The sequence below is a fragment of the Thunnus thynnus genome, chromosome 13 (genome assembly GCF_963924715.1).
Source record: "Thunnus thynnus chromosome 13, fThuThy2.1, whole genome shotgun sequence".
In the NCBI taxonomy this organism is placed as follows: Eukaryota; Metazoa; Chordata; class Actinopteri; order Scombriformes; family Scombridae; genus Thunnus; species Thunnus thynnus.
The window spans coordinates 26751871-26757373 of record NC_089529.1 but is presented as its reverse complement, the minus strand read 5'-3'; positions in this window follow the sequence as shown (position 1 = coordinate 26757373).

Here is a 5503-nt window from a genome sequence, read left to right as displayed (position 1 = left end):
AGGCCGCCGTTAGAGAGAGAGAAAGAGACAGAGAGGAATGCAGTGTATCCGGTTTCTTCTCTCTCATCCTCAGATGTTACTCTCTTGCCGATTAGGTGATAAAGTTTGAAAAAAACAAATGAATTACTCCTCTATTTCCTTATCTTTCTATCTTTCTTTCAGTTCTCATTCACACCTTTCTGTTTCTCTGTTCTTTTTTTAATTTACTCTGTCCACACGTACAAATACATGCAAAAATTACAATTGACAAAATTTAGGCTGTTATACAGGTTCTGCCTCGTTTGACCTGTGTAATTATCTGTTGTCGAGATTCGTTTGATTTTCTTTTAGTGTTTTGTGTTACCTGATACAAACAAGAGTTTCAGCTGCACAACTGGAAAATCAGCAGTTTTATCAAGTCATGCGATCTTGTATTCATTTGACTTCCATGTAAAAAAAAAAAAAAAAAAAAAAAGCAGAGTGGATGAATAAATGGTTTCCAGTACAGGAGGTAAGGGAGAATTAAATAGAAATTGGAAAGCCATTGAATGCAACAAAAAAAAAAAAAGGAAAAATTGCTTAATGTTCTTATTAGATGTTCCTCACTGAACCATTTCAGCACATTCTCATACATCTAACATCTTATACTGGCGGTATACTTACCTGTTTTATGCACCAAGGTAGTGAAGACACCTCTTATCATTTTTAATTTTTATTGTATGATAAATCAGAGAGTGACGCAAGAGATCAGAGTGGAAGAGACTCAGCTTGAAACTGATGGGAAGGAACATGCCCGGAGCAAAAGTCTGAGGTTTAATCATGGCAGGTTTATGAGTTATTTGTCTTTAAGGTTCAATATTTAAAATGCTCTGCATCATCATCAGCATGTATTTATTAATTATTAGTTTACCACTGTTTTCCCCTTTAGGGAGCTTAAGGAGTCTTATTGGGAAACTCCCTGACAGTATCAAACACAGTATATTCTTTATCTGCTTGTTTCAGCTCTTCATTGAAGCTATATGATGTTACACAAGACTGCGTGTTTTTATGGTTTATATCATCACATAGAAATGCTCAAGATGCCTTGTGCATCACTCACACTTCCCTAGAATTCAGCCTGACATATGTTTGGTAAAAGTTGAAGTGAAGTGTGTCTGATTGCACAAGATGAGTTCAGAACAACTTAGGAGTTAAACTCTTTGTTTAAAAAAATAAAGAGACTTACATTTGTAATTGTAACCAAATGTTCCATACCTACCGTAACCTGAACATGAAATCTGAGAAGCATGAGATATGAAATATTGATGAAATATTTCCTATTGAGACAATTCACACCCTGTTTTTGTTTGTTTGAATTTTAGTATCTATAAATATGGATACATTCAATATATATCCATTTTAATAGAGCAAGAAAAAGCATTAAAAACTCTCTTATTGTTTACAGTAACTCCTTCCAATATTTTAGTCGTTATGAACTTCTGAAACCCTGTGTCACCCTGTAGTACACAGTACACTGTTTACTCTGCTTGTATGAGATGAAAAACGTATGCATTTATGACTGTTATGCTCCACTGGAGACTGGATTGATGCCAAGTTCTTAGTCAAATGATATCAAAAGCTGAAGCTCCAACATGCACAAAAATGCACACACACCTGCTTACAAGCTCCTCTGGGTGGTGAATGAGGACTGAGACTGAAGCAGTGTATTTAGCCGTACTGGTCAAAATGTTTCTGGCCAGTATGGTTTGGAACATACTGAGCAAGTGGATGGACAGTGGAGAACTGGGTTCTGCTGCAGCAGTGGTTTCAGCAGATGTATGAATGTTGTGATACTTTTTTTCTTCACCATGAAAAACTCGTCACTTTTGGAATTACAACTGACATAAAAGTGACCAGCCACTCTGCCTGAAAGCACAAACACAAACATCTTACAGCCACCTTTTAAGTATATGGGAAATGAGTTCTCAATACTCAAAAGATAGATTTTGGGTGGAGTATCATTTTAAACTAATTTCCTGTCGGTATGCTTGTGTTTGCTTCATAAAAGCATAACAAAAGTAGCGTAACGTAATTTTAAGAAGCGTAATTAAATCTTTATAACGTATAATGTAGCTGACAGATCAGGTTCTGTGGCTCCAGTCCGTCCGCTTCCTCAAAAGCAGCACATACATGTAACAAAAGATTTCCTGATTGAATTTTACAAAAGACTTCTCAGTAGACAAAAGGATACTTAGAAGGCACTCGTCATCATGAGCAAAGTCTTTTCAGCCTTGTTTTTTTTCTAAACCCAAAGCTGACAGTTTCGACAGTCATGACTGTATGTTGCACACAGGTTGTAAACCAAGATTTGACTTTTTATTCCTCACTCCTTAAACTCTTCTGACCTGTATATCTTATTTCGCTGAGTCATACCATAGGCCTCCATTAAAAAAAATGATTAAAACACATAAATGAGCCAGACCATTACTGTGACTGACATGTTCCTTCAGTACCTTGAACACTGGCGCTCTACAGGGCTGCAACTAATGATTATTTTAATCTGCCAGTTATTCTTTTTTTTTTTTTTTTGATGATTTTGTTTTATCTACAAAATGTCAGAAAAATCTTTAAATGTCAACAGTCAAAAAAACAAAAGACATTCAGTGTATCATCACAGAGGACAAAGCTTAACCTCTTCACTTCTGAGAAGATGAAACCAGCAAACAATGCAACACTTTTTGTCTTTTCATTGGATTTGTTGACAATATAAGAAATATATAGAATAATGCAAGCAGATAGGTCATGTTTCCCCCCTGGAGTCTAGACACTGCTGGGTGAACCTCCATGCTGGTGATGGAAACTGTGATGGGTTGTGCAATACTCTGCTGTTGTTGTTGTTTTTTTTTTTATAGCTTACTTGCATTCCCTTAATGCTTGGGGTAAGCTCCTTTATCATAGCTTGCTATGCTCTACAGTGGTATTTATACTTTGAAAATATGCAGGCCGACCAGTGGGACGAACAAGACCAGAAGAGAAAAGTTCCTGTTATTATATTCAGTATAAACAGAATCCACATCGGTGCTGAATTTTCTCACGGTTGGTGATCACACTTGGGCCAGCAGTAAACTGACGTGTTGAAAAAATAACACCTCAGTGGTATGTTTTTATTCATGTCGTCCCAACCAGGTTTGACAAGTGCACGACAGCCTGTTATTATAAACTGCCTAACTAATGTTTCCAATGTTATGTGGTGAACAGGATTCACAAATTGTCTGACAAATTGGTTGGTGAAATAAACTAAACTGTATCATATATGCTTGTTGTCTTTGTAGCAAACATAATTAACAGTTTAGTACCTACAATAAGAAGTACTGCATGTTATTGCAATGATAAGTGAAAGATAAAAGCTAGAAGTTTAAAGTAAAGTGGGGATGTGTTTTGTTCAGAGGTCAATGGATCTAAATGGTGAAAACAATTTTACACTGATTTGAATTAAGGTCATGTTTAGCCCTGAAAGTTAATGATATCTTGCATGGTTCATGTATTACTAACTTGCTCATTAGTTTTATAAGCCCCACTTTCTCAGTTCATTAGTATCTGCTTTATGATGCTGCAGTGAGTCAGTGTGTCTGCCAATAACATTTAACACAACCTCCCTCAAAGTAGTTCCAAGGCCTCTGTCTGAACACGAGAGCGAGGTGTAAAGGTCAGCAACTTTTTGCTATGAAGTCGATAGAGTTTAATCTGCTGCTTCCTTTCAGCAAACTAACCATCTGTGTTATGAACATTTAAGGTTTTGTGTCACACCTGTTATACTTGTTATCCATAGGATTTATGTTTTGGTGTCACTGTTAGCATCTCACGGATATGATATGAAAATTGTACAGGTTGTCACGGCAGAAGGGTAAGTTAACGAGTTATGACGTGCAACGAAATGACTCAAACTGGGGACGCTGCAATTATAGTATACGCTACGTCTTTTTTCCCATCGTCTGCTGTTGTTCAGTGGAAGAAGAGTTGAGTGTGTCAATTGCAATAATAGGCTGAGAAGTTATGTTTGACAGCTTTATTTATTGTCCTGAAGATTTATTTTGGATGTTTTAGAATCTATGATGAACTATGTTATGTTAGAGGCTGTGGTGACATTTGGGTGGAGCTAAACAAATAAATGGATGATGCAAACAGCTTTGCAAGAGAAGAGCAAACGCCAGGTGTGAGCGTAGGAAAAAAAAAAAAGTGTTTTAGCAATGAGTCTCTCTAATTACCCTGTAAGCAATAACAAGACTGCGATTCATTCCTGTGTGTTTAAAATAAATAACCAATGTTTCAGAGACAATGAAAGACAGAAGCAACGTAATGCACACACACAATTTATCAGTTTATCCTGCTGTATCTAATTGGAGCCGAGCCACTGAAACTTCAATAAAATGACAAAACTGGACATGTGTCACATTGAAAATATGAATTATTAACTATTAATTATTAACTACAGTATAAGTGAAAAATCTGCCCCCCTGGTGGTGTAATTAGCTCACAGAAGAGGATGCCTAGAATACTGATCTATTCCTATATGAATCAGCTTTAAATAAGCAAAAATAATCTCAGTGAAGGAATCAATGAGGATCTGTCTCGTATCTCTTATTAGAGCGCTGACTTGTGGGAGAACATACAGTCAGCTTTTAATGGATTTCTTTTTCCTCTAAATGTGTTTGTTGGACTGTTTTCTGGCCTGCAGTGCCATAAACAACAAGCCTGGTTTTCACACAAAATCTCTTTCATGTCTGTAAGTATCTATTCCTCTTTTCTTCTTCTATTCTATTAAGTTGCTGTTATTACTCACCATGAATCTCATCATTTTCTGTTGTAACATGCTATAAAAAAATACAGTCATGGTAACTTTTTAATATTACCTACATGTTCATGTGCACGCAGATAAAAAGTCAAAAAAGGAGGAGATGCTCAAGGACCAAATATAACATCCTACGAGGCTATTCATTAGAATAATACTGGACATAACAGCCTGTTGTCTTCTTCATTCCAAATTTCACTTGATAGACTTTTGTTGAATATAATAGGTTTTAACTGTGTGCACAGATACAAGTAAACTTTATTGGCATGACACTTATTTTATTTTGTGTGATAGGGGATACACATTATTGAAAAAATCTGAAATATGACCAAGAAGAAATAAAAAGTCATAATTTTGGCAGCTGGTTTATTATATAAAAAATAATAATAATAATAACAAAGGAGCCAAGCTTTCTGACTTTTATCAGTTTTATCACTTTTTTGTCTATTTTTGACAAATAAATTGAGATCAACCATTTTGCAGCCTTATTAAATTATAATTGAGTGTGTGTGTGTGTGTGTGTGTGTGTGTGAGACAGAGAGAGAGAGAAGAGACAGAGAGAGAGTGAGTGAGTGAGAGAGAGAGAGAGAGAGAGAGAGAGAGAGAGAGAGAGTGTAGCAGATGAAACATTGCTTTTGCCTGATGCCTTCCAGTTATTTTCCTCCTTTTCTGAAATCTCCCAGGTGAGTCCCGCCT